General features: G+C 33.8%; 1 protein-coding gene and 1 pseudogene across 1 annotated transcript in view; one reads left to right on the forward strand and one right to left on the reverse strand.

The window, feature by feature from the left end:
• Traf4 (TNF receptor associated factor 4) overlaps positions 1 to 18,852 on the forward strand; it is a 559,644-nt gene that overhangs the window by 139,857 nt on the left and 400,935 nt on the right. The gene's annotated exons all lie outside the window — the stretch shown is intronic.
• On the reverse strand, positions 13,817 to 15,522 carry LOC140437891 (pyridoxal-dependent decarboxylase domain-containing protein 1-like; annotated as a pseudogene).

Here is an 18,852-nt window from a genome sequence, read left to right on the forward strand (position 1 = left end):
TTGTTGGTATAAATATTTTAGAATTAACAAAACAGTTACATATATACAAAGACCGTGAGAGTCGCATACGTTAAATGCTATTTAACAAAAAAAAATCCAGTTATAAAACATGTACCACGCTATTGCTAAATTAATTAGCACCAATTTGAACTGTCGTTAGCGACATTTAAGAACTTGGAAGTACCTAGTGAGCCAGTGCAGGTCACGAGTGAACACGCACGCTGGTACTCGTTCGTGTCGCGAGCCTCAAGGACGTTGGTACCTACGCGAAGAAGTCGGAATTGCAGTAAATAGAGACGGAACATACTAGAAAGGTAAATAGTTGGTACTCGAAGTGAATGCACTTGCACTTATCGCTGCTGAGAAACTCTGTGTAGCAAACATTGGGATTGCATCATAACGTAAAGTAACGAAAAAGATAAACATCTGTTTAGGAAAAAATAGCAAATTGTTTGTTAAAATATTTATACTAGTAATATTAGCTCGTTATTTCAATGAAATCCAGTCCTGGTATTAGACGAATTTCTACATATTGAAAAATAAAACTTAACTTAAACTTAACATCTGTTATGATAATAAATATAACAAGATATAACGATAATGACAGTAACCTCCAGGTCTTCTGTATTCTGATTTATTTCCAAACCCCAGCTTCCAAGATCTTCTTCCCGCTTTTTATTATGTAGGCGATGTTGCCTTGGTTTTCTTCTTCTTATTCTCGTAGCACTACAACCCGGGGTGGGTCTTGGCTGACTGCACAATTTGCTTCCATCTCGAACGATCGTCCATTATAGTTGGGTCAGTTGGTAGTCCCATTGTTTTTAAATCTGACAAAATGTTATCTCTCCATCGTATTCGTGGACCTGCTAAGTGCCTTATCCCTGTTGGGGCTTGTTCCCAGATTTACTCATCTCAAACTCATCTTAGATGTTGGGATTTAATCTCTTGGACTACATCGCTAGCCCTATACATCTATTTGACCTTGGCGTTTGCTCCCTTTCGGTAATGGTTATTATTCGAGTCGTGATAAGATTCAAAGGATTTAAAAGAAAGAAATTTTTCTGAGGATTTTTCTCTTAAATCATTTAAGTTTCTTCTCCATTGCTTTGTCAGCGTCCACGTCTCGCACCCATATATGAGCACCGGTCTAATCACTGTTTTATTCATCCTGGGATGATGTTAGCGTTATGCTCTTGGATTTAATAGTGTTGTGGAGGCTATACATACATCTGTTTGCTACCTGAATTCTCTTTTTTATCTCTTTCGTGATATTGTCGCTCCGAGATATTTAAAACTCTCCACTCTTTCAAAGTTATATTAGTCTATTGTTACATTTTGCCCTATTGTATCTCGTCTCTTTTGTCTGTTAAGTGAAGTTTCAGGAAGAATAATAATGCTTGTGGCAATGAATTATGAGAACTTCGGAAGGCGTGGATGCACATTCAATATTACAAACATCTAATTCTCTATTATTGTGGCTAATCTTTAGTAATAAAGTGGGCATCAGAATTGTAAAACATCGTTTCGATGATGTCGATGATTCGCAGTAAGTACCATATCACTATTTCAACCAATTAGTACTTACGAATTAAATTTAGCTTACAGATCCGAGATATTTGTCCAGATATTATACAAACTATAAGAGAGAATTATTAGTGTATTATTTTATCTAACGACTATGCACTATAGCAAACACACAACACTGCATTATGCTCTCCTTTTACACTAATGAACACTTTACACTAACTCAAATGGTTTTCTTCGTTTTAATTTTTATTCTATCTTAGTATTATCGAGGAGCTGGATGACCTTGATGTCTACATGACTATGGAGCCGTTATTTACAGGACAAGGTCATTGTGGAAGTCGACATTTCTGATGTACTAAGGAGTATTAACGATGTACATTAACAATTTATTCTGAAATCTCTGGATAATCTGGATAATACTTGACTTGGCACAGCTCCAGAGTTGGCAACCATATACTGGTCTCAGTATTTATTTGTATAGCAGTTATTTAGTATGTATGGGCAATAACAAGTTTCTTCCCATTAGTCAATACATTTTTTTGTAATGGATACCTAGTTCCTCCCTTTTCTTTTTAATATGGACTTTTCAGCGAAGTCTTGCATCAAGTGTGATACCTAAGTATTTTGCGGAAGATACATATGGTATTTGGACATCATTTATTCTAATTGGAATGTTATGGATTTTTTTATTTGTAAAATTAACGCGATTGATTGCTTTTAGATCTGTGTACACGTCTTGTATATCTGTCAGATATGTATGACTGCAAAATTTCTGAATATTGTTCAGGCATAAGAATTTCGAGTTGTTAGCCATACTTTCTATACTATGGCCATACTGTGGCATTCATGCTATACTTTGTCGAAGGCCTTAGCTACGTCTAAAGATATAACTAGAAGAATTCAGCAAGCCATGGAGGACAACATACCGAAATCTATGACGAACAACAGAGGACTAATCATCCCAACAGAACTTCAAGACATCATCAAGGACAGAAACAAGGCCAGAAGAGCATTCCAGAGGACCAGAAGACAGGAATTCAAGGAATACGGAGATACCCTATCCGAAGAAATAAGAGTAAGACTGAGAAGTCTTACTGAGAACCAGTGGCACAACAACATCAGGAGAGCTGAAGAAAACCATGGAAACGTCTGGAAAATGCTGAAAGCCAAGAGAAGAGGAAAACAAAAGATGCCACAAATTATGGACAACGAGGGAATACACTACGAAACCCAAGGAAAAGTAGATGCCATCGCAAGGAACATGGCAGCTATACACAGACAAAATCAGGACATGTCGGATCCAAGAACAAGAAGAGAAGTCGACCACGAGTACAACAGGATCAAAAGAAGAAACGAATTCCAAATAGAAGAAGAAGACTACTCCAGCCCATACGAAGTTGCAAGGATCATCAGGAAACTGAAAGGAAGCAGAGCACCAGGACCAGAAGGGATCCACAACATCACCCTCAAAGAACTCCCAAAGAAGATCATAGTGCAACTGCACTATATCTTCAAATTCTGTTTGGAAAACACTTTCCAAGCAACTGGAAGCACGCCAAGATCATCCCCCATCTAAAACCGAAGAAAGATGGAAGAAGACCAGAAAGCTACAGGCCTATTTCTCTCCTAGAAACCATGGAAAAAATTCTGGAAAAGATCATCTACAAGAGACTAATGAAGCACACAGAAAGAAGAAGAATTATCCAAGAGGATCAATTCGGATTCAGAAAAGGAAGAAACTGCGAACTTCAGCTAGCAAGAATCATCAGTGACACCAAAATAAAATTCAACAGGAACCAAAGGACAGGACTAGCCATACTGGACATAGAAAAAGCATATGACACGGTTTGGAAAAAGGCACTAATCTTCAAGATGGACAAAGCTAGGCTTCCCCACTACCTCATCAACATCTGTGACACATACCTGTCCAACAGAACATTCCAAGTTTCAGCGGACCAAAAGATGTCAGCAATTCAGGATATACAGGAAGGAATGCCTCAGGGCAGCATCCTATCTCCAATTTTGTATAACATTTTGGTTTCAGACCTACCTACAGATCCATGAACTTCAACAGCTCTTTATGCAGACGACACAGCAGTGTATGCATCCGGAAAAGACGAAGGAAGAATCATCAGGAATATGGAAAACCACTTGGACAAAATCACGAGGTACACCGAAAAATGGAAGATAAAAATCAACGCCCAAAAGACGCAGTTCATAGTCTTCAGCCAGAGTTCAAGACCACCACAAAACCAAATCAGAGTAGGAGGCAACAGGATCCAGGAAGAAGACACAGTCAAGTACCTAGGAGTCCACCTCGACAGAAAACTCAACTTCCAGGTGCATACACAAAAAACTAAGGTAAAAGCTAATGCAGCTAAAAAACTAATTCTCCCTTTCATTTTTAGGACCAGCCCGCTGTCCAAGGCCAAGAAAATCCAGTTGTACCAGGCCTATGTTAGATCGGTGATGTTGTACGCAATCCCAGTGTGGAGTTCCATCCGATCATCGACGGAACATCATGGGAAAACAGAGTTACGAATGCAACCATCAGAGAAAGGCTCCAGTATACACCACTGAGGGAGGTGGCCGAGAAAAGGACCAGGTATTTCTTCCACCAGGCCACAAGAAGACTCCGAAAGACCAGGGGCATCCTCGAGAATAACAGGATCCAGAGGATGCATAGATCTACCCATAAACTGATCGACCACCTGATCAGGGTCTAGCTGGATGGTTGCCGGAAAACAGCCAAGCAGGGAAGTAGGTACGGTGCCGTAAATTAGGACCTACAGAAGAAGACGAGGATAAATCCACACAAAGAAGTCCAGGATGCCGAGAGGACAAATAATCAAGAAGCTGGCGGTGCAAGTGCGGGACGCTGAAACAAGAAGACTAATATGAATGATATACTCAATGACATGTTAAATTTTATTAGGCAATAAACGTTTTTATTTTTATTTTATTTTTATTTTTATTTTTATTTTATTATACGTCCAAAAATATTGTCGAACAAACTATTTTTTCTTCTGATTTTTCAATTGTGTTGCTAATTCTGTGTAGTAGTAGTTTGAAATCATTTTTTGCTCTTTTATTATTGGTTTCATTCTTTTTAGCAGGAGTTCCTATATGAGGAGACTTTATGATTTCCCTGGTTTGTTATTATTACAAACTCAGCTATTTTCGATAAATTTGGGACATATCTTAATCTAAATGCAGCATAGATGATGGTGGTAAATTTGACTATGGATTTACGAGGCATGTTTTTTTAGTAACTCTCCAATAATTAGATCATATCCTGGTGTTTTTTTAGGATGTACATATATTGTCTTTTATTTCATCAGCTACTTACTTCGGGGATGTTGGTTTGATTCGATTCTCTCTTCTGTTTGATTATGCTCGTACGATATTTGATCATTAATTTGGTCATCATACGATTTCAATGTATTTTCTAAATATGTGACAAATCTCTCTGCTTTTGCTCATTGCTTCTAGACCAGCTACTAAAATTTACTCGTATTTAAACTCTTTTTTAGCTGTGTATTGATTTTGTATAAATTTTTGATTACTTTACTGTTTTGATGGTAAATTTAATAACAGCATCCACTAGAGTCTTACTTAAGCTGGCAGCATTTTCTAAACCTTCTACTACAACCGCTGGGGTCAGTTTTGGCTATTAAATTTGTTTTTCTGCTAGTGCTTTTTCTGGGGAAAGCGGAAATAATGAAGTATCTATTTTACGATTTTTGGTATTTCTTTTCTCTTTTCTTATCCACTCCGTTTTATTTGCTAAATTTTCTTCCGGTAAAGGATTCAGGTTTGTCTGATTTTTCTGCGTGTTTTGTTTTATTGGCACTTGTTGTTGACCCAGCACCTTGTTAGATATTCTCAAGTTGTGCTAATCTTTGTTTCATTGCGATAATGATTTGACAAATAGTGTACAATTTACCAAAAGTTTTCAGCAGTAGTCAGGAAAAGCAATTTTTAAGTTAAACATGGTATCAGAAGAGGAAGTAAATTTTTTCGATGTAAATCGTAAATTAATCTAGAAATGTCAGTAAACATTATTCGTATATATTAAATTTTTTTTTCAAAATCCTTCGAATTTCTAGGACAACATCGTTCTAGAACTAGGTAAAAGTTTTTGTCAGTGATGCACGTCACTGTAAAACAAATATTTAATTTTTAATAAATTTTCACCTACTATGTACTCTTTAGTTATCCAAATGATTTCTTTTCATCCCCTTGCATCATATTTTTTGTGTGTCTTTTGTAGATTTTGGTAAACATTATTTGTCTATCTTTACAGTAACGTGCATCGAGACAAAAAGTTTTATTTTTATAAAAAAATTCTCCCCCAGAAATTCAAGGCGACTTAAAAAATGAATAAGTGTTGTAATATTTTATCACTAATGATTTTTATGTCTTCAGTTTAGACCTTTTAAGACCCATTTAAGACAAATGTTTGCTTCTAGATATCAAGAGAAAAATATAATCTAATTAACTTGTCTTATGAAAAGAATTTTTTTTAATAAAAAATTAGTTTTGTTGATTTTTGCTGAAAGTAATCAACACTAAAAAAGTTTTCTAAATTACAATAATTTTTTGTTGTAGTTTGTATCACAGTTTAACATTATAACTCGGACATGACAGTTTCTGGAAGGTTAAGTGTGTAGTATTTCTGAAAAGATCGATCTGTAATTTTATATTCGCACTCTTATTATTTAACATCAGGAATCGATTACCGTCCAGCGGTCAATGTACTGAAACTTGGATATAGATTATATTCACTTGTTGTATATGAAGATGTACTAGAATACATACATAAGAAAACGTATTCTGTTTATTTAGATTGCCTATGATGGCTAAGTTTCTTTTCTCCCTATTCATTTTTAGTCCTTGTTTGTTACTTTCTACTGTAGGGTTCATTATTTCTGTATTTTTACACTTTCAGCTGTAAAAATCTTTTGCTTTTATTTTGACGTCTTTTCTTTACGTAAAGAGTGAAAAATATAGTGCTTTCAAAGGTGAACTGTAGATGCATGTCGGAGTAAAAGGTTATTCCTAGCACCGTTCAATAGCCTCAAGTAAAGAGCTTTGAATTTGCGGTTCACCCAATTCCCTATCGAAAGGTGTCCCCTTAAGACCCATCGTCAGTGTATGCTCCACTTGGAAATTGGTAAAACATCTGGCTTTATGCCTACAACCATTAGCCGAAAACGCCTCGCGTTTAACAAAAGCCGTTTTAAAAAAAATAAAAAAGGGGAAGTTTAACGTTGCCAAACATTGGTTTTATTTGACCTGTTGTCTTTTTAGCATTTGAACAATGTTCTAAGATAATCAAATTTGGGCGAAATGGATTTAAATGGCAGCTTACTGTTTTTTATTGGGAATATGCCACAATTTTACTTTACAATAAGTGTAATATAACATTTTGATTTCCACTTCGGAAATCGTTTTATATAAATAAAATTTATTAATGATTCGTATTTTAAGTACGATTTCCGATTTAAAAATCTAAACATCAAAATAAGCTTATTTTAAAGTCAGATTGTGCCTTATTTCCAATAAAAATAATAAACTACATATAACGCCACAATAAAAAAACTTCATAAAAAATTATTTGGCAACATCTCGTGTCGCGTGGTCAAATCACCGAATCAAAGTAGGGACACAGGTAACGAGAACGAGTAGAGGTGGGTCGTTGACGTTTTTATCGTTAAGAGCGTAGGCGCAAAATTCGGGCCAATACTTTTTAAATGCATTCTTTTTTTTCGAATCCTGAGAAAACTAATAAATATTTTTGAAAAATATAATCGCAGAATGAAAGGATACGTTATTACCCAGGGGCAAAAGTCCCTGAAAACTTCTATATTGTTTATTTTAATAAGTTACAGGGGTGAAAAAAAAAAGAGAAAATTTAGTGTGATTTTGAATTTCAAATATCTCATTCAAAAAAACTTTTTGTTTATTCTAAGGGACTTTCGGCCCTCGGTAATAATGTAATCATTCATTCTGCGTTTAAATTTTTCAAAAATATTTGTTAGTTTTCTTAGGTTTCGAAAAAAAAAATGAATGCATTTAAAAAGCATTGGCCCGAAATTTTGCGCCTACGCTCTTAAAACCGATTTTCGTAAACAAGTAACTATGATTGTTTAACAGTAGTTTCAAGTAAGAGAGTACCTACATAAACAAACAAATTGGCTATTATCGTTTATGTGTATATTTATTGAAGTGAAAGAAACTAATGAAGGATATATTTATTATATCTTGAAAAATAACCTCTTCTTCTCTTCTTCTACTTCTTGGAGATCTTTCGATCTGTTTAATTCTGAAGCTGCCTCTGGTTAATTTCCTGGGAGGTAGATTGCCAACTATCCCTCCATGTTTTAGGTGGTCTTCCTGGAGGTCTTGAACCGGGCGGGTTATTTTCTGGGGCAATTTTTGGGAGTCCATTCTCATCCATTCATCTTACATGACTGTACCATATCCTTTTACGCTGCCTTCCCCATCTTACAATATCTTAAATTTTGCACTGCTCTCTAACGTTTGTATTTCTCATCCTGTCTCTTCTTGTTTTGCCCATTATTGTTCTTAGGGTTTTTATCTCGGCAACCCAAAAATAAACTAAACAACACAATTAGTAAATCGTACTTACATTTACATTACACGTTAATATTAAATCGCTAATCGTCTAAATTGACATTTAAAAACATAAGTTTTTCTACTTTACTTCTTGTTAACCGTATTCTTCTTTTATTTAAAATTAAACCAGATTTTGAACATGTGTTCACATTTACAATACTGTATGAATATAGTGGTTAAGTTAGGATATACATGGCGATGATTTTTCCACCATTGTAATGGACTCTCGATACAGGTGTACGTTTAGATGATGTCCAATTAATTGATCAAAAATACACCATAAACTTAAGTCATCTTTATCGGTTTCTTTTTCTTGTACTGGTTGACTTTCAATAGTACAATCTTCTTTTTCTTTTTTATAGAAGTAACCAGCTTCTTAACTCTTTCTTTTGTTTTTTTACCTGCATTTTTATCAGAAAATCCCTGCACTTTAAATCGTGAATTCATAAATGTACATAATGACAATGTGCCACTCTGTTCTATCCCTCTAAATCTTTTTGCTAAACCCGATATTAGTAATTGTATTACGTCGGATACTATGGATGTAAGGTTACCGTTTGCTAAAATTTTATTGCAAGATTCTTGCAGGCAGCGTACCATAACAATAACTGAACTACCCTGCAAGTATTTTTGGCCACTCATTGTACTTGTTATTTCTTTAAAAGGCCGTAAAATTTGGGAAAGTTGAGAACAAATAATCCAGTCTTCATTATTTAGATTTGGTCTAAGTCTAAGTCTGTATTAACTAATATCAATGTGGAACGGATTGCCTCTTCTAATTCGGTTATTCTTTTTAACATGTAATAGGTGAAGTTCTACCTAGTTTCCACGTCTTGGATTGGCCGTTTGGGAACTTTGTTATGTTGTAATTGATACTTTAAAAGCCTTTCTGAAGATAAGGTACTTTTTTTGAAATGTGTTTTTTGCCGAATTGTCGAAAAAAAGACTTTTTATTTTATCTATTTGTACACGACAGCATTTAAGTGCGTCCTCCACCAATAAATTTAACGTATGAGCAAAACAATTTAAATGTTTTCATTCCAAAACATCTTTAATAGCTTTGACCATATTTGAGGCATTATCAGTTACTGCAAAATTTAGTTTTCGTTTTAGACCCCACTGATTAATAATTTCACTAATTTCAAAAGCGATGTTTTCTGAATTATGGTTTCCAGAAAAATGGCAGCAGCCTAATAAAACCGTTTTACATTCTAAATTTTCGGTTAAATATTGTCCTGTTAATGCGATGTAACTCTCAGTTACTCCATATGTCCAGATGTCAGTAGTAATACAGATATTTTCTACTTCTTTAACAACTTGTGATCTAATAATTTGCTCAGTTTTGATATAACATTCGTGAAGTAATGAACCTGACGTAATGAACAAGTTTTTCTTGTTGGCGGTTTATATCCAGGAATCCACCCTGCAAACTTTTTAAAAGCTCGTTCTTCAACTATGGAAACAGGATGAAACGAGTCTTTGCATAGGTTTAGTAAATCCATATATATTTGTTTCTTTTGTTCTAAACTAATATTTTTATTAATGGAAGTATCCATCACCTTTTGACGTTTGGGTGGCGGTGGCAGTATGTCAGTACTTGTAGTAGAAGTAATCGAAACGGACAGAAATGTGTCATTGGACGGAGAAGTTTCAATCATTGCAATATTCAGAAAGTGGACCATAAAAGCTGCATCTTCTACAAATGTGCATTTTTTGAAAATAAAATTAATATTCTTATACTAGGTCAATAATTTTGACTAAGAAAAATAATTTTTAATTGAATATTTACAATAAATAAATCCTTTAACGAACTATCAATAAAGATTTGAAATCGAAAATGCAGATCAATCGTAAATCAAAACTTATTCATTAATCAGAATACCTAGTTATAAGAAACAAAAGAAAGAGTTAAGAAGCTGGTTACTTTTATAAAAAAAAAAAATAAAAAGAAGATTGTACTAGTGAAAATCAACCAGTACAAGAAAAAGAAACTGATAAAGATGACTTAAGTCCATGGTGTATTTTTGATGAATTAATTGGACATGACTCATCTAAACATACACCTGTATCGATAGATATAAAAGAAGTCGACATGTATTTGTCTGATGATATTACCCACAAAAAATTTCGAGCGGAGATTGGAACTGTCCATTTCAGTGGTGGAAAAACCATCGCCATGTATATCCTAACTTAACCACTATATTCATAAAATATTGTAGTATTGTAAAAAAAACTGAACACATGTTCAAAACCTGGTTTAATTTTAAATAAAAGAAGAACACTGTTAACAAGAAAAGTGGAAAAACTTATGTTTTTAAATGTCAATTTAGACGATTCGCGATTTAATAATGTGTAATGCAAATGTAAGTACTATTTGTATTGTTTAATTTATTTTTCAAGTTATAATAAATATATCCTTCGTTAGTTTCTTTCAATATAATAGCCAATATGTTTGTTTGTGGACTCGCGTATTTAAAAGTACTGGTAAACAATCAACTAGTTAAAGTTTACGAAAAACGGTTCCGATAAAAATGTCAACGACCCACCTCTAGTTTCATGGGTATATTAGGATCGGAACCAGATATATGTAAAATATTTCTGATCGAAACTAATCGTCTCACTAATGGGCAATGTGCGTCAATAAGAAATATGGAGGGGAGACCAAGGGGAAATATGATTGTTATCTTTGTCTATTCACTGAAAATATGATTTTATATCTGTGTTAGATATCCTGTTAAATTTTACCATACCGGCTATAAACTTTTACCTAAACTGATCTAGTCAGTTGTTATCAACAGGTCCTCGAAGACACTTTGTCTCAGGATCATGTAACCGATGTAGAGCCATACGTTGCCATGTTACCAATTCCAACGGTTACTTAAACATCCTAATTTATAATAACATATAATGTAACATATCTATAAATTAATAGTATTTAAAGGGTTTTCACCCATATATTTTAGTGGCTCATAGCATGTATACTTTGTTACACTGATGATGAAATTTACATTCCGAAAACGTTCTGTAATGTATTTGTGATATAGCCCGTTTGGGTATTTTATTATATACCTTTTACTAAGAATTTGAAATAAAAATTTTTGTGATACATGGTATACAGCCAGCTACAGGAACTTAGTTTCCTAGTGGATATTCATAATTCTATATTTATATTTCATATTTTATATTTATATATACTAATAATATAATTCTCATTACATATTTTGATTTTAAAATGTATTGCTACTATTGGTAACTTTTTTTTGGTTTTTTTACAATAATTTTGTTTATTTTTAGGTAAGATGCTTTCAACCACTTTTGAGTGGGTAAGTTATTACAATAGTATATAAGCAAGTACACATTAATTTAGAATTTTGTGATTACTGCTTTTTTATACCAAAATTGCTAAAAATTAAATAATTAGTTTATTTTGTGTAGTTAAACCTATATTTTGTATGTATAGAACAAACAATTTTTAGTCATTAGTCAATTTTTAGGTCAAATAATTAAGAATAATAATTGGTATATTTTAAAAAGAACAACTTAACTTTTTTGTAGTTTTTAAATGGAATTATAGCGTACTTCTGATTATAACTATTCCTCCGCTGATTAACCCTCTTTGGTGAACCAAACCACACATCAAAAATCTAAGCAACACCATTATTATTCCACTTTTTTCAATAAAATTTAAAAGCTTTTTTGTTAATACATACCATTCAATTTGTAAACTTGATCTCTACAAATCAAGGTGTGCAATGTAAATTATTCTATCAATTACACTGTTTTATTAAGGTAAAAGTCATTTCCTTTAAAGTTTAAATTTGAAACAATGTGGTGGACTAAAATAGCATTGAAGAATCTTCGTGCTGTCAGAGCACCTTCTTCAACAATAAAGCAAAGAGAATTAATCCTTTATTTAATACTCATATTTTAAAGGTTTGAAGTACATAATGGTAATGAACCACTTGGTAATGAACCAGGCTTGGATATAGAATAGTTTTGAGTAACATCCAAAAGCTGTATTTCTCCATAGAGTATCGTAAACATAGATGATAGAAACATAATTTTTGCTCCCCATAATAAATATTTTTCTGAAATCTGAATGATCTGAAGTAATAATGCTTTTTCGGTAACTTGTTCAAAGAAATATAAAAAGGTAGCCATAAACCCTAAAGCTTTGAGAACAAGATATGTTAGTAATGCCATTGTTGTTCCTATTATTAAATCCAATAAAGGTAAATTAAAGCCAGAATCATATCGTTCTATATCATTAACATGATCTTCATGTAAACTTATAGAAAAAATAGTCTCATTAACATGCTCTTCATGTAAACTTATGGAAACAATAGTCAACAAAAGAATAATGTGGAACCTAAAACATATTGATTAACTTACCATCGAACAAGCTAGCTTTAGATTTGGCAGATCTACAAACGAGAACATTATAGATCTAGACAACGCTATCACAAAGCATTTAAAAATAATCAAAACTGTATTACAATTTACTTTGACGTAACTAAAGCATTTGATAGAATATACAAACACCGTATATTGAATATTCTAAAAACAAATGGGATGTCAAGAAAAAATTTGGCCTACATAAACAATTTTGTAATTCAAAGAACATTTTAAACTCGAGCGAATGGTGCTACATCCTGTCTTAGAGAACAACAAAACGGAATCCCACAAGGATCGATTATCAGTGCTACTCTATTTTTATTAGCAACAAACGATAAAATAAAAAGCATTGCGAAAATTGTTCAGGCAAGACTATATGCTGATTACCTAATTATTTACATCAAAGGCAAGACAGGTAATCTTGTGGAGTCAATATTACAAGAACACTTAATTATTGTTCTGAAGCTATTTTCTTGTGGCATTTTAAATTAATTTATATTTAAATGGGAATAAGCCACAATTAAAGGTTAAAATACGTTTATTGACGTTTCAATTTCCACTTCGGAAATCGTTCTCAAAATACAAACATTAGTGTTTGTATTTTGAGAACGATTTCCGAAGTGGAAATTGAAACGTCAATAAACGTATTTTAACCTTTAATTGTGGCTTATTCCCATTTAAATATAAATTAACACTTAATTAAACTAGTAAATTGGTTCCTAAGTACCGGTTTTAGGTTTTGCTCTAATAAAACAAAATGTATATTAATTTCAAAAAGACATATCGACGATAAACCCAACCTAATGCTTGAAAACCAAAATCTTCTCTATACAAATGAAATTAAATTTCTAGGAGTGATATTTGATCAACAGTTTAATTGAAAAACTCATATCCAGCAGTTAGTTCTTTCATGTCTAAATGGCCTTAATTTGTTAAAGTACCTAGCTCACAAACCTTGAGGTGCCGATGGTAAAACACTACTCGTGTTATACAGATCCTTAATTCGTTCCAAAATTGATAACGGATGTGTTGCATATGCATCTACCAGCACAACATCGTTAAAACCTACTTAACTGGAAGCAAATTCCATTCTTATATCAATACAAAAATATATTTTCATTTTCCCCTTGGATTATAAAATTTCCAACAGTAAATTGCAGTCTATTATAATTCCAAAAAATAGCACTAAATATAATATTATCATATAACTCTTCAGAAATCTAATTAACTCCCATTCCGATTATACAGTAGACTATACAGACGCGTCTAAAACTAAAAATGGATCAAATGCCCAATCTGGTAGATCAACAATTTTTAGCACCGGTGAAACTTCCACCAATTTTATAAAGCTCTCTCTATGGTGCACCGTCGCCTTCAAAATAACCAACTGCTGCTCTAAACATACTATAAATGCTTTCATTTCTTTTAGATTGGGCTGCTGATCGCAAACGTTTTCGAATGGACAGAATCGGATGTCGGTCGGTACTTGGGAAGCGTCTATCCGCATGATTTGTCCTAGCCAGGAGTTGAGTTTATCGTAGTAGTGTGGAACCTTTGCAGTATATTCACTATTATCGGATGTTTCGGGAACCAATTAGAATACTACCGAACAAGCTGTGGATTCCATTAAAAGAGGTATACTGGATGGTTTTGAAACCAGTTCAGCCACAGTATAAGTACCACTCTCTCCTCCTGGTTTAGGACTCAACACTCTAACTTGTCCAAAAACGTCTAATGCGGACCACAGCCTTTCACTAGCCAGGAAATCTTCTTTGATCCTGGAATGCACACCTTCCGTTTCCAATTTCTGCAATCCCGTCCATAGAGGTAATGACAGTATCCCTCTACTTTGGCGATCAGTATTCAGTACTGCTAAAACTGGAAGCGTACTCTCTCTACTTACTCCTACTTGTTTATTGCGATTAGGGTTGTTAGTGCCCCATAACCTATAGAGGGGCAGTCCTGGAATTTCAAACCAACTTCCTTAGGTTAAAGTCAAGCTGTCAGCTATTGGAGGAATCGTCCCATTGCGCTGATTATAATTTGGCAAAGCCAAAGCAGCTACACTATGTCCTCGGACATGTAGCCAAGTCCAAAGTGCACTTTAGAAGGCTCCCTTATCCTAGAAATATTATCTATATGGCCAGTTACAGGCGTGCCCCTGTCTGCAATGACTATGAGAGGCATTCTACCGGTAGCTACATCGTCAGCAAGCATTTTTTGTAGCGCCGAAACTCCATAGTGCTACACTACTCCATAGTGCTACACTACTCCATAGTGTACTGGGAACTAAAGTACGTATTAACCGGTACATGCCTTACGCATACTAATGGTAGTCTTAATTGTCTGCAAAGATGCTGTACAGTGCCAAGAGGACTGACTACGCTCTATAGATAGTTGGCAGTGAATTATTCAATGGTAACGCTCCGTCCTCTAGATATCTGGGACATTTGCAGTGTAGCATCATGCGGGTAACTCGTACTAATCCTCCTACATGATCTTCATGGTAAAAAGTTGAACAATCTAAAAATCCAAATAACTGAGTTATCCATCTAGAAGTATCAGTAGTAAATCTTGTGCTTAACTTCTGCAAAATAGGTCTTTCTAGACCTCCACAATAGACTATCAAACTGTGCGTTACCATTACCAACTTATTAACATTATCCAGAAAAGGAAAGTTGAGGGGTTCACCCCTTATCAGGGGTTTATCATCTGTACTAATCATCAACCCATTGATAGTTCTTATAATTTCGTCAGTATGTTTCTTTTCTAATCCTAAGAATACAGTAGAATGAATATGGACATTTTCTGGTATTGGAACTCCTTCGGCGGCTTGTTCTAACCTACTTACTATATCTGAAGCTTCAATTGCCAACTCCCCTAAGCTATTTTTATTATCTGTAGTCATTTTTTAAATTTACATTGCTGTGTATCGGTTTTCTTTAAATAATCAGCTATTTGACGATCAGCATCCATTAGCTTTACTAATAACGGAGGAACTAAATAAATTGCATACTATAGACACAAGCTTCCAGTTTCTCTGGGTCCCATCACATGTTAGAATAACAGGTAACGAAACAGCAGATAAAAATGCCAAAGAAGTTATAAACGACAACAGTATCCCCATATCATCTCAATCTGTAAGTATGAATCTAAAAAGTTACTTCATAAAGCACCTGTTCGAGAACAATAAATTGAAATTCACACAATCAAAGCTTCAGAAGATAAAAAATTTATCCATGGTAATCACCCAATCCACACCATGGTAGTGGAAAGTGCGAAAAGTTCAGTCGTCACAGAATTAAACATTTACCAATCTTAAAGACATTTTAAATTCAAAAAACACTATATATAACATACTTTTGTTATTAAAAGAATTTAATTCACTAAGCACACTGTGATTATTAACTGTTACCTTTCCGCTAATAACCTTATTAGGTTGAAGCTGGTTTTTTGTTAATAAAAAAAAGATATGTTAATATTTTATGGCGGTCGTTTTTAACTTGAGTGAAAACAATTACGATTCATTTGTCTTTTAAAGTTTATTTTAGTTTTTACTGCAGCTTTTTTATTTTTATTTAGTCCTCGCAAATCTGAAACATACAATGCAAATAATAAATTAGGAAGAGGGTCAATTATTTAATCAAGTGACTGCTATTTTGATAGCGTAATAATAAACAACGTCCCCACAAAACAAATCATAAGTCTACCTTGCACAGCAATTACTCCATTGATGTCACTAACCTCACTTCATTTTCTCCTTCCTTTTATCAAATGATTTCTCACGAAGTTGTATTGCATACTTGCGCTCTGTGGCATTCTGCAGTACTTACGAGACATTTATATTTATGCAGATATTAGCATGAGCGTACGTAAAATAATTTAATTTTCTTGTATTACAAAGCAGAAATTGTAGTGGAAAATAAAAAAATATAGAATAGAATAGAATAGAAATATGCTTTATTGTCACTGAAAATTATTGAACTTGAACTTTATGGACAAAGCTAAAAAAAATCAGTCAAAAAGTACAAAAAGTATAAAACAAAAACAAATATAATAAAAAAACAGAACAATACAATTTTAAATTAGTAAAATTATTGTATCACTTACCTAATTTGTACAGACAACAACAAATGAGACAAATTGTAGCCATTGCTTGAGACACCCAAATGTAATTATAAACAATACTAATTTTGGTAATCGGTAACAGGTCTATCGGGAAAAATGTTTAGATGCTTGCGAATCAAACAAACCGTTTCCAAAATAAATAAAGAGGGAAGCGTCAAAATTCCGTGATTTTTGAAGTAGGTCTTGCAATGAGTTGTTTGTTTGAGACCAAATAGATAACGAATTGCTCTTTTTTGCAACTTAAAAATAGTATCAAATTGGACCGCTGTACTAGAACCCCAAAATGGAAGCCCATATCGAAGATGGGACTCGAACAATGAGAAATATGCCATTTTGACAGAAGATAAATTTAGTTCCTTCGAAACATATCTTATTGCAAAGCCAGCTGAGGCTAGTTTCTTCCTTAAGGAGTCAGTATGCAAGGACCATTTAAGATCGCTGTCGACAAGAATACCTAGAAATTTCACGGAATTAACGATACTGATTTGGCTCTCATTCAAAAGCAAGGGTTGAATGACTCCTTTATAAGATAATGCTACGGTCTTATCCACGTTAAAGCTAAGTAAGTTGGAGTCTGACCAAGCCTTGATTATAAGCAAATCAGCGGTTATAATTGAATGAAGCGTTGAAATATTAGAGCTGCTCCAAGTAATACTGGTATCATCAGCAAATAGAAAAATTTCCCTTTAATTTTCAAGTAAGTGATGTCATTAATGAAAAGTAAAAAAAGAATGGGACCTAATACTGAACCTTGCGGTACTCCACACTCAATGTCTTTACAACTAGAGTCGGTGTCTTTTATTCTAACCAATTGTTTTCTACCTACCAAGTAAGTTTTGAACCAATTCAAAGACACACTCCGAATTCCATAGAAAGTTAATTTTTTTAATAGAATGTCGTGATTTACGCAGTCAAAGGCTTTGGAATAGTCGCAGAAAACGGTAGCGGAGGAGAGGTTACTATTTAGTGATAGATATACCTCATATAACACAGAAAACATGGCATCACTAGTACATTTATTAGACAAAAAGCCGAACTGATTTTGCGATAAAATATCATGTTTAAGGAGAAAGGGCATAAGTCGAACTTTTATAAGCCTTTCAATAAATTTTGATAGTGCTGGTAACAAGGCAATAGGTCTATAGTTGCAGGCATCAGATTTTTCTCCACCTTTATGAAGAGGAATAACGATGGCAGTCTTTAGGCAGTTAGGGAATGTACCTTTTTCAAGGGAATAATTTACTAGCGAGACCATGACCTCCAATACATGAGAACAATATTTCGTTAACAGTTTTTTAAAAGCAGTCTACTTTTATTGATTTATATCTTATTATTACCATATAGTACCAACTCTCTTATTTCATTTAGGTTACAGTTGTTTGCTTGATTGTTTCAATTTAATTTTAATCTTAGTATTATGTGTTTATTCTTTGTTTAATATTGTTGTTCTTTTAGCTTTTCATCATCATCATTCTGGCTTTACAACCTTTCTCCTTTCTCCTTTTCCTTTCTCCGCCAAGCACTTATTCCCATATTTCTTATGTCTTCATTTATGTTATCCAGGAACATTGTTCTAAGTCTTCCCGTTCTTCTCTGACCAATTCCTGATCGGGTCTATCAAGGAGCGTTTTTCTAACTGGGTCGTTTTGTTCCATCCGCATTACATGTCCTATCCACCTCAGACGTCCTATCTTAATATGTTTTACGAGATCAGATTCCTGGTATATTCTATAAAGTTCAAAGTTGTATCGTCTTCTCCACACTCCATTGTTATTTACTACTTCATAAATTCTCCTTATTACTTTTCTTTCGAAACATCCTAACATGCTGTTATTATTTTTTGTTAGAGTCCAGGTCTCTGAACCATATGTTAGGACTGGGCGTATTATTGTTTTGTAGAGTTTTATTTTTGTATTTCTTGATATAATTGTGGATTTAAGAAGCAGATTGAGCTCAAAATAGCATCTGTTGGTCGTGCAAATTCTGCGGTTTATTTCTGCGGTAGTATTATTTTCAGTGTTAAGGAGCGCTCCCAGGTATACAAATTAGTTCACTGCTTCGATGACGTCGTTTTCTATAACAAGTCATAGCCTTTGTGGTTGCGTGCTTATTTTCATATACTTCGTTTTGTGTATTTTTGTTTATTATTAAACCCATTTT

Source organism: Diabrotica undecimpunctata, chromosome 3 (genome assembly GCF_040954645.1).
Source record: "Diabrotica undecimpunctata isolate CICGRU chromosome 3, icDiaUnde3, whole genome shotgun sequence".
NCBI lineage: Eukaryota > Metazoa > Arthropoda > Insecta > Coleoptera > Chrysomelidae > Diabrotica > Diabrotica undecimpunctata.